The sequence below is a fragment of the Pristiophorus japonicus genome, chromosome 3, assembly GCF_044704955.1.
Source record: "Pristiophorus japonicus isolate sPriJap1 chromosome 3, sPriJap1.hap1, whole genome shotgun sequence".
NCBI lineage: Eukaryota > Metazoa > Chordata > Chondrichthyes > Pristiophoridae > Pristiophorus > Pristiophorus japonicus.
Window position 1 is genome coordinate 61,262,666 of NC_091979.1, and position 23,247 is coordinate 61,285,912.

At 45.2% G+C, this 23,247-nt stretch overlaps 1 protein-coding gene across 1 annotated transcript in view; it reads left to right on the plus strand.

Annotated features, from left to right (window-relative positions):
* The window catches only part of LOC139259736 (von Willebrand factor D and EGF domain-containing protein), a 446,188-nt gene that overhangs the window by 20,169 nt on the left and 402,772 nt on the right, over positions 1 to 23,247 (plus strand). The window lies entirely within an intron of this gene.

Below are 23,247 nucleotides of genomic sequence, written 5' to 3' on the forward strand. Positions count from 1 at the left end.
GTTCCGCAGGGCTCAGTACTGGGTCCCTTGCTTTTTGTGATATACAACAATGATCTAGACTTGAATATAGGGGGTATGATTAAGAAGTTTGCAGATGATACTAAAATCAGCTGTGTGGTTGATAATGAAGAAGAAAGCTGCAGACTGTAGGAAGATATCAATCAACTGGTCAGGTGGGCAGAACAGTGGCAAATGGAATTTAATCCAGAGAAGTGTGTGGTAATGCATTTGGGGAAGGCTCGCAAGGAAAGGGAATACACATTAAATGGTAGGATACTGAGAAGTGTAGAGGAACAACAGGACCTTGAAGTGTATGTTCACAGATCCCTGAAAGTAGCAGGCCAGGTAGATAAGGTGGTTAAGAAGCCATATGGAATGCTTGCCTTTATTAGCTGAGGCATCGAATACAAGAGCAGGGGGTTTATGCTTGAACTGTATAAAGTACTGGTTAGGCCACAGCTGGAGTACAGTGTGCAGTTCTGGTCACCATATTACAGGAAAGATGTGATTGGAGAGGGTACAGAGGAGATTTATGAGGATGTTTCCTGGACTGGAGAATCTAAGCTGTGAGGACAGATTAGATAGTCTGGATTTGTTTTCATTGGAACAGAGGAGGCTGAGGAGAGACCTCATTGAGGTGTATAAAATTATGAGGGGCCTAGATATAGTGGATAGAAAAGGCCTATTTCCCTTTAGCAGAGGGGTCAACAACCAGGGGCCATAAATTTAAAGTAATTGGTAGAAGTTTAGAGGTGATTTGAGGGGAAATTTTTTCACGCAGAGGGTTGTGGGGGTCTGGAACTCACTGCCTGAAAGGATGCTAGAGGCAGAAACCCTCACCACATTTAAAAAGTACTTGGATGTGCAACTGAAGTGCCGTAACCTGCAGGATTACGGACCTAGAGCTGGAAAGTGGGATTAGGCTAGATAGCTTCTTGTTGACCGATGGTGCGAAATGACTCCTTCTGTGCTGTAAACTTCTGTCATTCTATGTGCTGGAGTATTGTGGCCACTTCTGGCCACCATACTTTAGGAAGGATGTCAAGGCCATGGAGAGGGTGCAGAGGAGATTTATTAGAATGGTACCAGGGATGAATGACTTCAGTTAGTGTTGGGAGTCGAGAAACTGTGGTTGTTCTTCTTGGAGCAGAGAAAAATCATGAAGGGTTTTGATAGAGTAAATAAGGATAAACTGTTTTCTGTGGCAGAAGGGTCAGTAACTAGAGTACATAGATTTAATGTAATTGGAAAAAGAAACAGAGACAACATGAGGAAATGTTTTGTGTTGTGCAGCAAGTTGTTATGATCTGGAATGTGTTGCTTGAAAGGGTGGTGGAAGCAGATTCAATAATATCTTTCAAAAGAGAATTGGATAAATGCATGAAGGTGAAAATGTTGCAGGGCTATGAAGAAGGAACAGGATAGTGGGAATAATTGGAAAGCTCTTTGAAAGAGTCGGCATAGACACGATGGGCAGAATGCCCTCCTTCTGTGCTATATCAGTCTACGATTCTATGTTTCATGAGTGTACCTTTTCTCAAAGAAAATTCTCAGTAAAGCTAAGTCATTGCTCAGTAATTTAGAGATTTTAATGATTGGGTTGGAAACTATAATTTGATCAGATCTCATAAAGCAGCAATCCAATTTTATTTCTCGTTCTTACTGTTATACATTTGTAGCTTTATAGCTTTGAGCTACTTTCCCGTAGCTTCAACTTCACTTTTCTATCATTATATTTCCCACAAGTCTGGCATCAATCATTGTCCAATTTAGAAGTCTTTATTGTTCAAAATGGTAGCCTGAGTTTGGAAAGTTAATTATCTTGGGTTAGTGAAGCTTTCAAGATATATAAGAAAAGCCTTTGGTGAAGACCTGCTTTTAGTGATCATAAAAACAGTGAAACTACATGCTGATTCAAACTAGAAAACATTGTTTAAATGCTTAATTACAAGAGAATCACCTACTTTATATAACACTATAAAAAGATGTATAGGTAGCGTCGGCTTGGCTCGGTTAGTAACTTTCTTGAAAGGTGGTTGGGCTCATGCCCTACTATAGACTTGAGAGTGTAGCCTTACACATCAGTACAGTACTGAGGGAGTGCTATATTGTCAGAGGTGCTATCTTTCAGATGAGACATTAAATCAAGTCCTTTTCTGCTTGGTCCAGTGGTCCAGGCGAACGTGAAACAAATTCATGGTACTATTTTGAAGAAGAGCAAGGTGTGCACTTGGTGTCCTCAACCAATGCCACCAAAATCTGTTTAGCTGGTCTTCATTTCATGTTTTGTTTATGGGATCTTGCTGAGTGCAAATTAACTGCTGCATTTACCTACATCACAATTGTCACTCCACTTCAGAAGTAATTTGTTGGTTCTGAAGCACTTTGAGATGTGATAAAGTGCTCTACAAATACAAGTTCTTTCATTCTTAAAAAGAAAAATAATGGCATTTGAAAGTGTTTGCACATAGATTTTTTAAAGGAAATAGTTTTTTGAATAAGCAACAAGCTCAGATATTTCCCAGTCTAAAGCCTAAACTATGGGGAAGGTTCAGTGATCGGACAGCAAAGCGATGCCAGGATGAGTGCACAGTCGGACATGTAGATTACGACTCAGAATGTTCACATTGCACTTCAGCAACTTCATAAGCTGCATGTAAACATGGAAGCTGAGACTTATAAAATCAATAGAAAATTCCGAACTTCACGATATTACAGGTGCGACATCCAAAATACGGAGTTCCGGAATCCGGACACACCGGGCCGATCCGTGGCGGGGTCGTCCGGAAACCGGAAAATATTCTGAAATCCGGTCTCTCCCACCTCGGCGGCCCGACCTCGCCTCGGCCCGACCTCCGGCCACTCGACCACCCCTTGCCTTGGCCCGACCTCCGACCGCCTGACCCCGGCCTCGGCCCAGCCTCCCCCGATCTCCCCCAGCCTCAGCCCGACCGACATCCCCAACCCGTCCGACCCTCCTCCCCGTCGACCTCCGGTGGCCCGACCACCTCTCCCAGACCTCCCCTACCTACCTTCCTCGACCCAGGCAAAGACGTTCCGAAATGCAGAAATACACGGAATCTAGAACGGCCTTGGTCCCAAGGTTTCCAAATTTCGGGCGCCACACTTGTAATAAAATACTTGTTTTGGAGGCAATGGTTCACATTTACTAGTACTATAAGAACATAAGAAATAGGAGCAGGAGTAGGCTATATGGCCCTTCGAGCCTGCTCCGCCATTCAATAAGATCATCGCTGATCTTCAATCTCAGCTCCACTTTCCTGCCACATCCCCATATTTCTTGATTCCCTTAGATTCCAAAAATGTTGTTGGTCTCGGTCTTGAATATACCCAAAGAGTGAGCCTCCACAGCACTCTGGGGTAGATAATTCCAAAGATTTACAACTCTTTGAGTGAAGAAATTCCTCCTCATCTCAGACCTAAATACTGATCCCTTATCCTGAGGGGATCGGATAGTATATCCTATTGGACTATCTTTGATGCTTTTGCACTGCACAGACAAGGAAGATGAGAGTTCAGAAAATAAGAGACTAAAGAATTATATTTAGCGCTAAAATATTGACTGAGAACCTTAACAACATTCAGTATTTTATACAGTTATGTTTCAAAAAACCAATGTTAATCCATAGTAGTAAGAGATCATTTTTGATATTGCTTGCTTTCAAATGATGATGAACATATGGGCCCAGAAATTCCGCTTTCTCCTTCCCGCAGGCGTTCGACTAGATTTTAGAGAAAAAATGCGCACCTACCTGAAGCTGCTGCGCCCGCTCGAGATCCCGGTCCACAGGCCCCCTCTCCCTGCGCGTCGCAGCGCATGCTCGTAGGGACGTCCGTAAGCTGGAGCTGGAGTCACATGTCTCTGGGCAGCCAATCAATGTACAGTATTTTCTCTTTCATAATAATGGGAACGCCGTAAGTTGGAGTTCTCATTATTATGAATGAGAAACCCCCCCCAAACACCCAAAACACTAATAAAAATAGAAAATATACACTCCATATTTAAGTTTCATTTAAATTAAAGTTATTAATGTCATAAAAAATATATATTTTCCCAATTTTTAAAAAAGTTTTAAAAATTAGGCCTTAGAATCAGCTTGACAGATTGCGCGCTGAAAACCGGCTTTTCCGATGCCTTCCCGGGTCCGTAGAAACTTCGCACGGGCCTGGGATGACGGAATTTCTACCCCATGATGTGCAATACCAGATAAGACAGACGGCCAGCCTTTCCATATGATGCACCAAAGATGTCTCCGCAAGATCCTGCAAATCCCCTGGGAGGACAGACGCACCAATGTTAGCTTCCTCGATCAGACCAACATCCCCAGCATTGAAGCATTGACCACACTCGACCAGCTCCATTGGGTGGGCCATTTTGTTCACATGCCTGACACAAGATGCCCAAAGCAAACGCTCTATTCAGAATTCCTACACGGCAAGCAAACCCAAGGTGAGCAGAGGAAACGTTTCAAGGATACCCTCAAAGCCTCCTTGATAAAATGCAACATCCCTACTGACACCTGGGAGTCCCTGGCTAAAGACCGCCCTAGGTGGAGGAGGTGCATCCGGGAGGGCGCTGAGCACCTCGAGTCTCGTCGCCAATAGCATGCAGAAAACAGGTGCAGGCAGCGGAAGGAGCGTGCAGCAAACCAGTCCCACCCACCCTTTCCTTCAACGACTGTCTGTTCCACCTGTGACAGAGACTGTGGTTCCCTTATTGGACTGTTCAGTCACCTAAGAACTCACTTTTAGAGTGGAAGCAAGTCTTTCTCGATTTCGAGGGACTGCCTATGATGATGATGGGGCCCAGAGGAGCACTCCTGTTCGACTGGCTCCACAAAGATAAGTTTAACACTTCCTTTCAGGCCTTCTGCTCCTTCTCCCAACAGGTTTTAATGCGTGGGGCGGCTGCAGTGAGCACTCTGCTAAGTCAACGGTTAAAATGGCATTGGGGGTCCTAATAACATCGATTTGCATGTAGTAACGAGGCACCCACCTAAGTCAGGCGAGCGCTGTGGCTGCCTGAAAAACAAGGCCCAGTTAAGTTGGGTGACAATGGAGCAGGAGCAGGGTGGGAAGTTTTCGGAGGTGATTTTAAATGCGTTGCTGCCCCATTTCCACCGGGGGGGCAGAGTGGGTTAAAATTGCCCTCCGTGCTATCAGTCATGCAACTATCACATGGGATGTGGCATAAGTTAGTGTTAATAAGGAAACATGGGATATGTAGAGGGCTGTTGAGAACGTAGATCAGCCATGATTTTAGGGAATGGCGGAGCAGGCCCGAGGGGCCGTATGGCCTAGTCCTGCTCCTAATTATTATGTTCTTATCTTGCAATCCAGCACAGCCTAGAACAACAATTCTGGTAAGTCATGCACTTAACATAATGCAGGCTGAATAATATATAGAAAAAAAAACTGCTGAGAAGCAGCAGAAAATATCTTTTAATTGTCTATTGACGTGTGATTTAATTTCTGGATGGATGACATGGCACCCGCTGAGAAATGTTTCAAATAGTTTGCCCGGCGGGGTACTAGAAACAAAAATAGAAGTACTAGAGGAGTAAGTTTGAATGTATTATCTTATACTTATTCTTTTATTTTGCACCCTTATGATCTTCCCACTGGTTTTGGAGCCAAGTAGCTGGGCAAGTTGGGAACTCGACTCTATGGGCCCACGTTTCGGGCCGCGCCTAGAACGGCGCAGTCCCGACCTGGACGCCTGTTTTTTGCGCCACAAAGTGCACCTAAAAAAATCTTACAGATTCTCCGGCTCTCTGCGGAGAGCTGCAGGGGGCGGAGCCAGGTCCCTGCGCTGAAAACAGTGCCGGGACCTCTGCACATGCGCGCTACAGTGGGCGCGCATGTGCAGTAGCTCTAGGCGCCCAAAACTGTGTGGGAGGGGCCGAAGCACGCAGCCCCTAGCCCTGGCCAAATGGCCTCATTGGGGCTGCGTGGATAAGGCTCCTCCCACGGCCAGCTTCCTCCCGACCCGACTCGACTCCCGCCCTCCCCCCCGCCCCCGGACTGGACCCGACCCGCGCTCCCCCCCGCCCCGACCCGAACCTCCCTCCCTCCCCCCCCCCCCCCCCCCCCGACCCGACCCGCGCTCCCGACCCCGGACCCGACCCGACCCAACGCCACCTACCTGTAAATCTGGTGCTGGGGACGTGCCCTGCCCGAAGTCTTGGGCCCGGCCGAGCCCGGCCCGTTCAGCCTCCCTCCCCCTTCTCCTTCCCCCCCCTTCTCCTTTCCCCCCCTTCTCCTTTCCCCCCTTCTCCTTTCCCCTTCTCCCCCCCTTCTCTCCCCCCTCCCCCTTCCCCTCCCTCCCCTTCTGCCTCCCTCCCTCCCCTCCCCCTGCCCCCCTTTCTCCCTCTACCCCCCTCCTCCCCCTCCCCTCGCTGTCAGAAATACAGACACTGACAGACAGAGAGTGAGAGACACACATGGACAGAGAGACAGAGACACTGACAGAGACACACTGGGGGGGGGGGGGGGGGGCGGTGCATCCCAGCACGCTGTTGGAGGGCTCCCAGTGCTGCAGTCGGTAAGTAGAAAATGTTTTATTTATTGATTTAAAAAAATATATTTCTTATTAATTTTTTTTGATTGATTTATTGGTTGATTTATTGATGTTTTTATCATTTATTATTGATGATGGCTCTTTATTTGTAAAACTGAAGTGTTTAATGTTTGTAAACTTCCCTTTAACCCCCCCCCCCCACGCCCCCCATTCCCTACGCCTGATTTGTAACCTACGCCTGATTTTCTAAAGTGTTGACAAGTTTTTTTCGAGCATACAAAAATCTTCACTTACTCCATTCTAAGTTAGTTTGGAGTAAGTTTTCACTGTCGATACTTTGAAAACAGGCGCAAGTGGCCGGACACGCCCCCTTTTGAAAAAAAAATTCTGTTCCAAAGTGAAACTGTTCTAACTGACTAGAACTGGAGCAAACTAAATGCCGAGAATTTGAATTTCTAAGATACTCTGTTCTACACCAGTTGCTCCAAAAAATCAGGAGCAACTGAGGCCGAAACTTGGGCCCATAAATACAGCATCATGTTCTTTTGCTTTTTTTTAACTTGAAGTGTTTAACAGATTTTATTCTAAAATGGTCAACTAACTGCGCCTATGTCCTGCAGACATTATTAAACTGTGTGATCCATATTTTTTCAGCCTGTACTTATTAATCATTAATGAAATACATCATCACAAATCAAATTTTAACAACTGTTTGACGCTTTGTCTTTTGCTACATAAATCAAGAAATGCAGAGAGTATCCCAAATGAATAGATCTGTGGAGGCAGACTTGACTTATAAATATACAGTACAGATCTATGGCAAATAAGATGTTGAGCACTATGTCGCATTGGCTTTCTGTTATACCAATTGTAAAGAGAATGGTAATCGAGGTCCCGCCTGTTAAAGCAAATAATCAACTCCAGTTTTGTGAGCGCAATAGACGTTTTAATGCGTCGTCAAATCGACTCTTAGGGCGGGAATTTTAACCACAAAAAACAGGTTGGTCGAGTGGGAAGTTAAAGTATTAAAAAAAACTGAATCACGACCCCAACCTGCCTCCAACCAGCCCACTTCTGCTTCTGGCAGAGACAGACAGCCAACCTGCTCCCAGGAGGCGGGCTGTCCATTTAACAACAACAACAACTTGTATTTATATAGCACCTTTAACGTAGTGAAACATCCCAATGCGCTTCACAGGAGTATTATAAGATAAAAATTTGACACCGAGCCGCGTAAGTAGAAATTAGCGTAGGTGACCAAAAGCTTGGTCCAAGAGGTAGGTTTTAAGGAGGAAAGAGAGGTAGAGAGGCGGAGAGGTTTAGGCAGGGAGTTCCAGAGCCTGGGGCCTAGGCAGCTGAAAGCACGGCCACCGATGGTTGAGCGATTATAATTAGGGATGCTCAAGAGGGCAGAATTAACTATTATATTATATTATATTAACTATTATAATGAGGCTGCATCCCTCAGAATTAACCACCATTTCAAATTTAACTTTGGCTGGTCGGGTTTCTTGGGCTTTACACTTATTTCCTGGATCCAGCGTCCCTGACTCAACCGGCCCCGCGAGCGGACAAACCCCTAGACCTCCTTTTTCCCCCGCTCCCACTCCCTCATCTCCAAGGCCTCCGATTTTCCCCTCCCAACGGAGGCCTCCGATTTCACCTCGCCCCCACGCCAGCCAAGCCCTCCGATTTTCCCCTCCCAATGGAGGCCTCCGATTTCACCCCCACTCCGACCTCCAATTTCCACCCCCCCCCCCAAGGCTTCCGATTTCTCCCCCTCTGAGGCCTCTGATTTTCCCCTCCCACCCGAGACCTCCGATTTTCCCCTTCTACCCGAGGTCTCTGATTTCCCCCTCTCACCCGAGGTTTCCGATTTCCTCCTTTCCTCCGAAGGCTCCGATTCCCCCCCACCCCCAAGCCCTTCGATTTCCCCCCCTCCCCAAGGCCACTGATTTCCCTGCCCCCCCACAAAGCGTTCGATCTCTTCCCCCCCCCCTCCCCTCCCCGAGGTCTCCAATTCCAAACGCTATCCCCCCCCCTTGAGGCCTCTGATTTTCCACCCTCGTGACGCTTCTAATTTCCCCCCCGCCACAAGGTGTTCGATCTCTCCACCCCTCCCCGAGGCCTCTGATTAGCCGCCCCACAAGGCCTCTGATTGCCTTCACAGACTCCCCTCTCCAGCCCCGATGCTCCTCCGGGCCCAATCCTGCCCCTCGATGCTCCCACGCTCCAGATCGTTTCCTCCCTGCCCTATCCTCTCTTCCCTCCCTCCACCCCCACCAACCAAAGCTCCTCCGGCCTGCCCTGAAATGTTAATCAGGCCCTGCTGTTAAATTCGGCAGGGTATGCCGGAAACCCGTTCTCCCAGTTTTCCTGGCCACTTTCTAGCAACCCCCACCCCCCATTCCCAACTCGCCTCCAGATTAAAATTCCGACTTTACTGTTCTAATGAGCTCTGTCACTTACACAGCAGAAATAAATAACATCACATCACGCAAATATATAAGCATGATAGATATTATGCACTTATCATATTTTTAAAGATGCAGCATCTTTTTTGAAACTCAGTGTAACTAATAGAAATTCAATGTACATTTTGTAATGCTACAATATATTTTATCAAGCTATTGACTTCCTAATGTTTCCTGACATCCTCTCTGTAGATTACTTTTATCTATTCATTATTGTTATAATTTTGGAAAAATAGGGTAATACATCCTTTTAATAAAAAAACAAACCATGCGCCCATAAGATTTCGAAAATCTTTTAAATGATTCACAGATCAATGGTCTGTGACTTTCAGTTTTCTCAGACCCACCCACATTAAATGTAATTTGGTTTTTAATCAACCTGTGGTCAACAGTATTAACATAATGGCCGGCCAATCACTGAAATTAGCTTGTTATACAAAATGAGTTTTATTTGAAGTGGTTAACACTTTAAGCTTGCATTTATTTGTGATTGAATTTGCTGTACAACTCGCAGTCCAGAAGAAGTTGGGTCATTACATTTCCATTTGCGATGTGGTTCTAACAAGCTGCAATCCAATATAAATTGTCCCTTGACCATTTCAAATTAAACTCAGTATTCTGCAGGGACTATTAGTACAAATTAAGACTGGTCCCTAGTAGGGCTCATTTATAAAAAGGTGATTAAATTAGATCTTTTTTAAATGGTTATATACAGCTCCTAGCCAATATTCTTGATTATATTTTCTCAAGTTAAATGAGGCAGTCTTTAAACGGACATGAACACAAACTGACATTTTTCCGTGAGTTTACAAGTATAATAAAATCAGAGCTAAGAATGTATTTACACTAATAATTCAGCAAGATGCTGTATACTGATGCTAAGCTTATGTTACATAACTCTTAGTCTATCTGTACAGACCAGTGTCACAGTTTTCCCACCATCGCAGCAGATTTGGCAAACAGTACTAAAGTCACTAATTGTCACTTTAAAATAACTGCTTATATAAGCATATGGAAAGGTCAGAAATTACTATTAGGCCCATCAATGCTTACTCTATCCATTAGATGATGCAGCCTCCTGCAGTGCTCTCCACAACTACATGTGTAGTTTGTTTATCCAGCCTATAAAGTCCTCCCTACAATATTAAATAAGGCGGTACCTATAACATCAGGAGTCCCAGCATATTATAAAACCACACGCGCTTGAAGAGCTACCGTAATCTGAAGTGAAAGACCCAGGATGAAATCATGGTTAGTGATGGGAAATTGTTCCTGCCTTCAGTGTTTCTGTACACCAAATCATGGCACATTAAATGGAACATAAAGGTAAGAAAAAGAGTTTTATTGTGTTGACTGGTGATGAGGGAACCCAGCCCTGTATTTCAGATAAAGAAAGAAAGACTTGGATTTATTTAGTGCCTTTCACAGACACTGGATGTCTCAAAGCGCTTTGAGGCACTTTTCAAATGTAGTCACTGTTGTAATAATGTAGGAAACATGGCAGCCAATTTGTACGCCACAAGCTCCCACAAACAGTAATGTGATAATGACCAGATAATCTGATTTTGTTATGTTGATTGAAGGCTAAATATTGGTCTGGATACCAAGAATAACTCCCCTGCTCTTCTTTGAAATAGTGCCACAGGATTTTTTTTACATCCACTTGAGAGAACAGATAGGGCCTCGGTTTAATGTCTTATCTGAAAGACGGCACCTCTGACAATGCAGCGCTCCCTCAGCATTACACTGGAATATCAACCTATATTATTTTTGTGTTCAAGTACCTGGAGTGGGGCTTGAACCCACAATCTTCTGACTCAGAGGCAAGAGTGCTACCCACTGAGCTACAGCTGGGTGTATTTATTTTATGTGATTAGCCTTAGTTCAAAGCCATTTCCACTTTTAAGTTTGTGTAAATCAAATGTAAAGGCCCAAACTAAGTGAAACAAAGTAGAGTGAGAGCCTGTCCTCCAGGGCATCACACTTCTCTCCCTGTCTCCAGATTCAGGATGCATTTGCTCTGTAACTGTAGGGCTGGTGTGAAGTGAAACTGCCTGGAAGTGACATTGCAGCTGTTGTATAAATGCAGCCCAACACTCTTCAATTTGCAATACATGGATTCATTTGTAGGTATCATTAGATACATGTGGTTCAAAATTAGTTAACAAAGTTGCTAACCTCTTTATGAAAGCAGTGCATGTAGCAGAATCACTTAGAGGACTTCTGTGCGTTAAAAATGTTCGAGACTCGCAGAGCAATGATCAGCTTGTCATATCTTCTTTCATGCAGTTTCACTGAAAGCATGACATGCTGTGATTGGTGTGCTTTCAAGAAATTAGCCAACCTTAAGGTTAGTCAGGCATTCACAGTCATGCCATTGGGGTTTGCTGCCCTGGCTTCCCGTGGAATGAAGAAGCTCCACCAGCTGTAATCATCTGCCTAAGTGAAGTTTATTCTCCTCTATCTGTCAATGTGGGTGTGCAGGGACTGGTGGATGGGCACAGAGCATCCCTCATGCAATCTGCCATTCCTCCTTAGGTTCTCATCCTCTTTTGAATGAGCTAATAGGGTATTCTCAATATTGACGGTAATTATGCTGGGGGCAAAAATACAAATAATTTATATTGATTATACTCAAGGGTTTATAAGAACCCAAGTGCTAATTGGCAATAAAAACAATCAAAAATGATGAGTGTTAAGAAATGGCTAAATTACATTTTCCTGAATATAATATTGTGTGTTTTCCACAACTTTTGGGGGACTAGCCAACCTGGACACTTATTTCAAAATCAGCATTTTCCATATCAGTTGTTCTGCATGCAAGAACAGTGCTAAATGGTGTACAGGAGCAATACGTTAAAAGGAAGCTCCCAACTCTTTAAGCCTGCTACTGCTGCTGGTCTTGCCCTCCAGAGAATGCTCAGATAAACTCAGTGCATTCCTGGTGCGGTGGGTCTTTTGCCTACAATTCAGATAATGCCATCAATGGCACTTGCTGCAACAAATTAATTGGGATGTATCTGTCTGCATTTGCTCCTGCACAGCTTTTTTTTAAGCTGCACAACACTAAATATTATGCTGATAGTATTTCTTGGTATCGCAAAGGGACTGCAATTCTCTTTTTATCTCCATGAGTAACTGATACAAGTACAGTATTACTGAAATCAGGTTATATCTATCTTTTAAACAGTATTTCAAATTTTGATTCAAAGGCTCCCAGGGCGGCATTGTGAAACCATGAAGACAAACCTTGCATGGATTCTCAGCGACATGTGGAAACCAAGGCCTAGAAATTCGACTCCGGCAGAGGCGCAAAACGGGCGGTATCAGATTGGCCGCCCATTATACTGATATTCAGTTCTATTCACTGCAGTGGAACTGAATATCAGGTGCTACGTAAAACGGGCAGCCAATCCGATACTGCCTGATTCGCGCCACCGCTCGAGACGAATTTCTCGGCCCAAAGGGTAAGTTCCAACCTTGATTCTCACAGCTGGACATTTATTATTTTACAAAGTTTATACTGTACACAGAATTTTACAGTTCAAATGTTAACATTATTTGAGAAATTCAGGATTTCTTTCTAAGAGTCATCGTCATCTTCATCATCATCATTGTCATCATAGGCAGTCCCTCGGAATCAAGGAAGACTTGTTTCCACTCTTAAAATGAGTCCTTAGGTGGCCGAACAGTCCAATACGAGAACCACAGTCCCTGTCACAGGTGGGACAGATAGTCGTTGAGGGAAAGGATGGGTGGGATAGGTTTGCCGCATGTTCTTTTCACTGCCTGCGCTTGATTTCTGCATGCTCTCGTCGATGAGACTCGAGGTGCTCAGCGCCCTCCCAGATGCACTTCCTCCACTTAGGGCCAGGGACTCCCAGTGTCAGTGGGAATGTTGCACTTTTTCAGGGAGGCTTTGAGGGTGTCCCTGTAATGTTTCCTCTGCCCACCTTTGGCTCATTTGCCATGAAGGAATTCTGAGTAGAGCGCTTGCTTTGGAAGTCTCATGTCTGGCATACAAACGATGTGGCCTGCCCAACGGAGCTGATCAAGTGTGGTCGGTGCTTCAATGTTAGCCTGGTTGAGGACGCTAATGTTAGTGCATCTATTCTCCCAGGGGATTTGTAGGATCTTGCGGAGGCATCGTTGGTGGTATTTCTCCAGCGACTTGAGGTGTCTACTGTACATGCTCCATGTTTCTGAGCCAAACAGGAGAGGGGGTATTACTATGACCCTGTAGACCATGAGCATGGTGGCAGTTTTGAGAGCCTGGTCTTCAAACACTCTTTTCCTCAGGCGGCCAAAGGCTGCACTGGAGGTGGTGTCGACGCTCATCGTCAATGCCTGCTCTTGTTGATAAGAGGCTCCAGGTTGTTTGGGAAATGGTCCACGTTGTCCAGGGCCGCGCAGTGGATCTTGATGAGCAGCGAGGACAGGCTGGTGCAGGACCTTTGTCTTACGGATGTTTAGCGTAAGGCCCATGCTTTCATACACCTCAGTAAATACGTCGACTATATCCTGGAGTTCAGCCTCTGTATGTGCATAGACGCAGGCGGCATCCGCGTACTGTAGCTCGATGACAGAGGTTGGGGTGGTCTTGGACCTGGCTTGGAGATGGCGAAGGTTGAACAGGTTCCCATTAGTTCTGTAGATTAGTTCCACTCCAGCGGGGAGCTTGTTGACTGTGAGGTAGAGCATGGCAGTGAGGAAGATTGAGAAGTGGGTTGGGGCAATGACACAGGCCTGTTTGACCCCAGTCCGGATGTGGATTGGGTCTGTAATGGATCTGTTGGTAAGGATCACGGCCTGCATGTCGTCGTGGAACAGGCAGAGGATGGTTACGAACTTTTTGGGGCATCAGAAATGGAGGAGGGTGCTCCAATGACCCTTGAGGTTGACAGTGTCAAAGGTCTTTGTAAGGTTGAAGAAGGCCATGTATAAGGGCTGGTGCTGTTCTCTGCATTTTTCCTGCAGCTGTCGCGCTGCAAAAATCATGTCCGTTGTGCCCCGTAGGAGATGAAATTTACACTGTGACTCCGGGAGGAGCTCCTCAGCCACAGATAGAAGACGGTTGAGGAGGACTCTAGCAACGACTTTCCCAGTGGCTGATAACAGGACGATTCCTCTGTAGTTACCACAGTTGGACTTGTCCCCTTTTTTAAAGCTGGTCACGATCACGGCATCTCTGAGATCTCCCGGCATGCTCTCCTCCCGCCAGTTGAGAGAGATGAGGTCATGTATTCATGGCAGCAATGCCTCTCCGCCATACTTCAGTGCCTCAGCAGTGATTACATCCGCTCCCGTAGCCTTGTTGTTCTTAAGCTGTCTTATGGCTTTTTCTACTTTGTGCAGTGTTGGGGTTTTACTGAAGTGGTGGCGATTGGCATGCTGCGGAATGGAGTCGAGAACAATCAAGTCAAAGGCAGAGTCTCAATTGAGGAGATCTTCGAAGTGCTCCTTCCAGTGGGCCCTGACTGCCTAGGTGTCCTTGATGAGTTTTTCCTCGTTCTTGGCCAGCAGTGGGGTGGGGCCTTGGGTGTTTGGATAGTAAGTGGCCTTGACTGCGATGAAGCATCCTCACACATCATGGTTGTCGGCCAGCTGTTGTATCTCCTGTGCTTTCTCCATCCTTTAGGTCCCGGATTTTTTGTTGGACCTCAGCCTTGAGCCGTCTGTAATGCTGTTTTTGCTGCTCCCGAGTTGGATTGTTGTTTAAGGCTAAGAAATGCTCTGCGCTTGTGATCTATTAGCTCTTGGATCTCTTGATCATTCTCATCATACCAATCCTGGTGTTTCCTGGTTGAGTGACCGAGAGTCTCTTTGCAGGCACTGGTTATTGGGGCCTGGAGGGCAGACCAAGCGCTGTGAACATTCTGCGTCTCGGGGTCATCAAAGCATGCCAGGTTAGCTGTGAGGCGCTATGAGTAGTATATCATCATAGGCAGTCACGCGAAATCGAGGAAGACATGCTTCCACTCTAAAAGTGAGTTCTTCGGTGACTGAACAGTCCAATACGGGAATTACAGTCTCTGTCACAGGTGGGACAGACAGTCGTTGAAGGAAAGGGTGGGTGGGGAGTCTGGTTTGCCGCACGCTCCTTCCGCTGCCTGCACTTGCTTTCTGCATGCTCTCGGCGACGAGACTTGAGATGCTCAGTGCCCTCCCATATGCTCTTTCTCCACTTAGGGCGGTCTTTGGCCAGAGACTCCTGGGTGTTGGTGGGTATTTCTCCAGTGATTTGAGGTGTCCAGTGTATATGGTCCACATCTCTGAGCCATACAGGAGGGCGGGTATCACTACAGCCTTGTAGACCATAAGCTTGGTGCCAGATTTGAGGGCCTGATCTTCAAACACTCTATTCCTCAGGCGGCCGAAGGCTGCGCTGGCGCACTGGAGGTGGTGTTGAATCTCGTCATCAATGTCTGCCCTTGCTGATAATAGGCTCCCGAGATATGGAAAGTGGTCCACGTTGTCCAGGGCCGCGCCATGGATCTTGATGACTGGGAGGCAGTGTTGTGTGGCGGAGTTAGGTTGGTGGAGGACCTTTGTCTTATTTAAGACAAAGTCTATATGGGAACTAATTTTAGCCACAATTTTAACTTGGGCATGTTTGGGGGTGGGAAGGAAACCTCCCTTGGGTTCTCCAGTGCATTATTTAAATAACTCAGCTCCGTCTCCTGCCTGGGAAGGACATCATGCCCGGCGGATGGGAGTGGGAATCGTGCCGGGAGCCAGACACCGCTGAGAACTGAAGGGAACGGTCCGCAGTCATACAGGAGCTGGAAAATCAGGCAAAGTGTAAAATGGGCTAATGATGCACTATCATTTGCTTTGCAACATTGCCCAAGACAAACAGAACATCGGTAGCCTAGTTTGTGAGAAAAAAGTGAGAAAAAAACAAATAAGATTTATTCTGGCAAAAAGATCTAATAGTAGATATTGAATACTGAAACAAACTAAATTTTTGGGATGTTTTAGCAATAGAATAAAACTTGAAGCTGTTAGAAGATATCTCAAAAATTGTAAGTTTACCATCACAAGTAAGTAATGCCAAAGAGGCAGATGCTTATGGTAGAGAGGAGGTGTAAGAGCTCACAGAACATGGAATAATGAACAATTTAAGTGGATGATCTGTTTCCTAGCCTGGTTTTACTCAATCTACAACTGAGCAGAGTAAATAATCATGGTGACAATCTGTGACCTTGAACATTTGTCCTCTAACAATGCCAATGCAATTCTTGTTTCAGCATGCTGCTCACTATTGGCTTGGAAAATTTATCGGTGCTGCTCCCGCTCTGTGGGTGTTTTCTCGTCAGAACTATGATCGAAACCCCATTTACCTGCTTTACGGGAGCAGCTCTGTGGAATTTCCCGCTGTTGTTTTTACTATTATATTTCACTGATCAGTATACTTGATTATTTTAATTCCTTCATTTCATAGTTTTATGCCAACATTTTGAAAATTCAATTATTGCTTCCGTGCCTGGCAATACAGTTTGAACACTGCATCATTGACTTCCCAATCTCAAGAGAACCAGGGCTACATTCGCACAGCTATCTACAGAGTCTCAGAGCAGCAGTGAGCAAGGCCTGTGAACAGATCACTTTCTCTCAACAATGTTTGGTGTATGTCCCTTAGCGATCAGGAAGTGAAGAGAAAAATAGAAGGAGAGCGCATTCAAAATACAAAGATAGAAATAGGCTGGCACTTTACATGCTGCATGCACAAAAGTAACAGATTTACAATTCCCCAATCAGGGTTGCAATCATTCAGGTTTTCAATGTGGTATAATTTGATTAATGGACAGTAAGTGGAGCAAATTTGCTGTGAGGGGTACCTCAGGGTTTTGAATACTGCAGGAGTGTAGCTTGAATTTTAATGAAAGGCATACGTGGATCAGCATATCCTTATACATTGTAAGGAATTGTTTTTTGAATGATTTTATTCCCTCAATTCTCTACCCAGAAAGATGCCACCCCTTATGGAACTACATCCCAGTATCTCCTAAATATATTGAGGGTACAGTTCCACAAAGGCTGGCAGCCCTCTGGAACCTAATCCAGGTACCTGTCCATCATGTGTGATTTTAGACAGAGTGTTAAAAGAAAAAAAAGAACCTGCATTTATATAGCACCCTTTAACCCCTCAGAACATCCTTTGCAGAGAATGAATTACTTTTGAAGTGCGGTCCTTATTGTTTGTCGACAAATGTGGCAGCCAATTTGCACAAACAGTAATGAGATTAAAAAAACATTTAGGCCGCTTTGGTGGTGTTGGATGAGGGATAAATATTGTCCAAGATATCAGAAAAACACCCCCGCTCTTCTTCGAATAGTGTCACGGGATCTTTTATGAATACCTAACCAGGTTTAAAATCTAATCCAAAAGACGGCATCTCTGGCAGTATATCACTCTCATTGCTGCACTGAACTGTCAACCTAGATTTTGCACTCAACTCCTGGAATGGGGCTACTCGAATGTAGAGTCATCACAGCCAATTCCAACCAAGTTCTCATTTAATGTCGGGGGGCGGGGTGGGGGGCGGGGGGGTCACTTGACAAGCAATCTGGATAACTTTTATTTTTCGTCCCTCGTCTCTTCAGAATCACTTCCAGCAACATTGCTTGAGGGTATGCTCTGGAATCTACTTCAGTCATACTGCTGGTCATTTTCCACAATACAGTTTTAAAGTTGCAATTGGTTTGTCTTTGTTTCTGGTTACTGTATTTTGCCCAATAATTTAGAGAGGTCAATTCAGGCCAATGAATGAAAAATCATTTTCTTGGTCTGTAAAATCAATCCACACCCAGAAAAGTCTCTGGAGCTGAAATTCAGGTGCACCAGAAAGCTGGCGCACCTATGAGTTTTTAATTGGTACTCACCGTTGGAACTCTTGGTGCGGTGAAAAGATCCATTTTCAGGACTTCGAATTTTTTTCAAAGTCCTGCAGGAGATGGATCATAATGGGGCAGGCCTTAGACTCAAAGCCAGGCTGACTGGCTGATAATGGGTCAGTTGGGCCGTCCGCTGTTGTCGTGGTGACATCACAGTGCGTGTGCATCACCACGCTCTCTCCCCTCTGTTAAAGAGGAGAGATGCGATCGTTTTTTAACTTTGGCCATTGGACTACCAGGGAGGGTTTTGGCCAGCCCCAGTGGCCTGGCACCCTAGAGACGGTGCCAGGCTGCCCATTGGCTGCTCAGCTGAACCATGGGGCCAATATTTTGCCAGCCAATTGGCAGGTCAGCCGGCAAAAATTCTTCCATTGCGGCTGCAACAGTGGGCCCTCCCCTTTAAGGGCGGCTGTGCTGCTGGGCCGCACTCAGTGCGGAGATGATGCACCAGCAGAAAAACCTGCTGGGGGAACAACGCGGCAGAGGATTGAGGGATTCAGCTGAAAATGACTGGTAAGTTTTTTTTATTGCTTTAAGTTGGCGGTGCAAATACTTGGGCGGAATGGGATCCAGGCCAAAAAAATCCCCAACCTGAATTTGATTTTTAGGAATGGCCGCCGCAAACGTGCATTAACGGGTCTCTTTGAGACCCTGAATTTCGGCCCCTCTCTCTCTCATAGCATAGTTTTTATTATTGCTGGGAGCACTGATGTCTGCAGATATGGATGCAAAAATGATTCTTAATGTGAGTCTGTGATCCTTTGAAGGCACTTTGCTACCTTACAGTGGGGTCGCTGACATCAGAGCTACCGCTGACAGTTGCTGTAAGGTGCCACACTAATGATGCTTTGGAAGCCTGATTAACACACACAATCGTACAGCACTGAAGGGGGGCATTCAGCCCATCGTGCCTGTGCCGGCTCTTTGAAAGAGCCATCCAATTAGTCCCACTCCTTTGCTCTTTTCCCATAGCTCTGTATTTTTTTCCTTTTCAAGTATACAGCCAATTAACTTTGGGACGGTACTGCTGAATATGTTTCCACCATCCTTTCAGGCAGTCCATTCCACATCATAACAACTCGTTGCCTTAAAAACAAATTGCACACAGCAGGATTTCACAAGCTGAAAGTAACGCAGCATCCTGCATGAAATTATAGCTGAAGAACAGGGAGAGAAAGTAGCAGTATTAATGAGTTTAACATTGCAATTCTGAGGTTATGTAGTGTGCATGTAAGTCCTGTATGTGTTTTTCTTTCACTAGTGCCCAATATTTCATTTTATGCTTACTCAATATGACATATTATTGCTTCACCCAACAAACTGTACACCAGAGATTACAAAACAGCAGAAGCTTTTTCCCTATTGTCTAAATTGTAGCTGGTGAAAAACAAAATCTTCAAATCTTCAGTCACTTTTTAGACAAATTTTATACATGCATTTGGGAATTTCATCTGATTAGCTCCCCATTTGGGAGTATGAAATTCTAAAATGCTGGGTTCTGTAAGATAATTCAGTTTTGAAATACAGATTTTCTAACAACCACTGGGAAAGTTAATTGACATACAGTGCACATACCTTTGGAAACTTATCAAGCAGACATTTCTCATATTTCTCTTCTAGATGTATGCTATCTGTAATTTTGTAGTATGAATCTATTAAAGAGGCAACATAGATCTTCCTGTTTATGATTTTGCATGCTATACGCTCCCGCCAGTGCTAAAGAGTACAAAATGCATGAAGTTGCTATACAGCATGTAATTAAATGATTGCCCTCACATCACATTATCAGTCTTCTATAAAAATTACAAGTATTAAAATCAAAACTGGGAATTGTTGTTGAAACTGAAATAATATGGCAGCATTAAAGGGCTCAAGTTTCGGACCCCTGCTAGAACGGCGCACATCGGAGAGACTCGCCTAATTTGTAGAACAGAAATTGTGCTGAATACTTACCTCGCGATTCTTCGATATCTGTAGGCCTGTTTCCAGCTCGGCGCGGCGCAGCAGAAACTGCTGGGGGCGAAGCTACAGCTCTGCGCCAAAAACAATGCCGGCTGCGGCGCGCATGCGCAGAGGAGGCTGTGCGCGTGCGCAATAGCTCCTAGCTCTCCCTGCGCGTCCTGTCTCTGGGCGACGACCCTATCCCTGGCCGAAGGGACGTCGCCCCTATCCCGGGCCGAGTGGCCTGACTGCCCTTACCTTTTCTGCGGCGGCCTGCCTGGCATCTCCTGGGGCCAGGCCCCGTCCGAACTCCTTGTCGGCGACGGGGCCTGCCCGCCCGGCATCTCCTGGGGGCGGGCCCTGCCCAAAGTCCTCGGCGGCGGCAGGGCCCTGCCCAAAGTCCTCGGCGGCGGCAGGGCCCGCCTGAAGTTCTGGGCAGTGGTCCGGCATCTCCTGGGGGGCCCCCATCCCAGCAGGCTGTTGGAGGGAGCCGATGCTGCAGTAGGTGAGCAGAAACTTTTAATCTTTTATTTATTGATTGATTTTTATTATTTTTTAAAATTTTTTATAAATTTTTTTTGATTGATTTAATGGTTGATGTATTGATTTATTTATCATTTATTTTTGATGATGGCTCTTTATTTGTAAAAGTGAAGTGTTTAATGCTTGTAAACTTCACTTCCCCACCCCGACCCCCTCGCCCCTATCTCTCGCTCCCTGCGTGTAGGCAAGGTTTCTCTGAGCTTACAAAAATTTACACTTACTGCATTCTAAGTTTGTTTGTAGTAAGTTTTCGCTGCCTAAACTTGCAAAACAGGGATAAGTGGCTGGTAACAACCCCTTTTGAAAAAGAACTGTTCTAAAACAAAACTATTCTAACTCACTAGAATTGGAGCAAACTAAATGCTGAGAATTGCAATTTCTAAGATAGAAACATAGAAAACATAGAAAATAGGTGCAGGAGCAGGCCATTCAGCCCTTCTAGCCTGCATCGCCATTCAATGAGTTCATGGCTGAACATGAAACTTCAGTACCCCCTTCCTGCCTTCTCGCCATAACCCTTGATCCCCCGAGTAGTAAGGACTTCATCTAACTCCCTTTTGAATATATTTAGTGAATTGGCCTCAACTACTTTCTGTGGTAGAGAATTCCACAGGTTCACCACTCTCTGGGTGAAGAAGTTTCTCCTCATCTCGGTCCTAAATGGCTTACCCCTTATCCTCAGACTGTGACCCCTGGTTCTGGACTTCCCCAACATTGGGAACATTCTTTCTGCATCTAACCTGTCTAAACCCGTCAGAATTTTAAACGTTTCTATGAGGTCCCCTCTCATTCTTCTGAACTCCAGTGAATACAAGCCCAATTGATCCAATCTTTCTTGATAGGTCAGTCCCGCCATCCCGGGAATCAGTCTGGTGAACCTTCGCTGCACTCCCTCAATAGCAAGAATGTCCTTCCTCAAGTTAGGAGACCAAAACTGTACACAATACTCCAGGTGTGGCCTCACCAAGGCCCTGTACAACTGTAGCAACACCTCCCTGCCCCTGTATTCAAATCCCCTCGTTATGAAGGCCAACATGCCATTTGCTTTCTTAACCGCCTGCTGTACCTGCATGCCAACCTTCAATGACTGATGTACCATGACACCCAGGTCTCGTTGCACCTTCCCTTTTCCTAATCTGTCACCATTCAGAATAGATACTCTATTCTAAACTAGTTGCTCCAAAAAAATAGGAACAACTCGAGCCAAAACTTGAGCCCATTGAGACTTGACATTTTTCTAGTCTGTAAAGGTGACACAGATTGCAGGCTCGGCGGGAGGGTGGGGAGGGGTCATTGGGGGGGGTGGGGGGTGGGGGGGGCTAAGAACAGCCTGTTCAGAACTTCTAGTAACAGACCACAACTTCATCAAATCCCGAGGTTTGGGTCAGTTTCAAAGGCGGAATGATGGCAAACGCTGTCAGTTCACTGTCATCCCAACCGCAAATTCTGGGCCATTACATCAGTCAGCAACTTAATTTGTTAAATACACTTACTTTCTTACTTTCAATTCAGATAATTAAGACATGCAGTAATCTTTATACAGAAAGAAAAGCTAGTTTATAGGACAATATTTATCGATACAGTATCTATAATAAACCATAAATCTTACACCTGTACACACTTCCTTCAGGGTTCGTAGAATTCTATCAAAATATTTTCTGTATACTTTTTTCATGAATCTTTTTTCCCCTCAGTAACTGACATTTCTAAGTATTGAACCAAAATAATTTTTAAAATTTCATTTTTTACAATCAATATCACTGTGGCATATTTTTCCTTTAGTTTCTAAAAGCTGGTGCTCAAAAATATATTCAAAATTATTTGAAGAAAAACTAAATTTCAAAAAGTTTACTGAGGTAGCAACAGCAATAACAACCTGGATTTATATAGCCCTATAATATTAGAAAAACATCCCAAGTTGCTTCACAGAGGCATAATCAAACAAAACTGGAAGGCGAGACTAAGGAGGAGATATTAAGAAGGGTAATCAAAAGCTTGGTCAATGAAGTGTGTTTTAAGGAGGGTTTTAAAGAAGGTGGTGAGGCGGAAGGAATTGCCGAAAGTGGAGCCCCAATGGCTGCAGATATGGTTGCCAATGCTGGAGGAGGGAGATGCACAAAAGGACAGAGTCTATTAACCTAAGAGTTCGGCGGGGACAGGGAGGTGAGGGCTGTACGGCTGGAGGAAATTACAGAGATAGGGAGGGGAAACCATGAAGAGATTTAAACATGAGGATGAGAATTTTAAATTTGAAGCACCAGGGGACCTCGAGCCAGTGTAGATTAGCAAAGACAGAGGTGATTGGTGAGTGAGACCTAACATGGGAAAGGAAACATGCAGCCAAATATTGGATGAGCTGATGTTTACAGAGGGCGGAGGATGGGTGGCTGGCCTTGAAAACATTTGAATAGTCAAGTCTGGAGGTGGAATGGATGCGTGTTTCAGCAGCCACAGAGGTGGATGTAGGCGGTCTCTGTGATAGAGATGAAAACTTATTTAATTTTATACATTTTGATCTGTAGCCTTTTATAGAATCATAGAATGGTTACAACACAGAATGAGGCCATTTGGCCCATCGAGCCCATGCCGGCTCTCTGCAAGAACACCTCAACTAGTCCCACTCTCCTGCCCTTTCCCCGTAGCGCTGCAATTTTTTTTCCTTTTGAAAGTCATGATTGAATTTACCTCCACCACCCTTTCAAGCAGTGCATTCCAGATCCTAACCACTTGTTGTGAAAAAACATTTTTCCTCAGGTCGCCTTTGGTTCTTTTGCCAATCACCTTACATCTATGGCCTCTGGTTCTTGATCCTTCCACCAATGGTAACAGTTTCTCTCTATCTACTCTGTT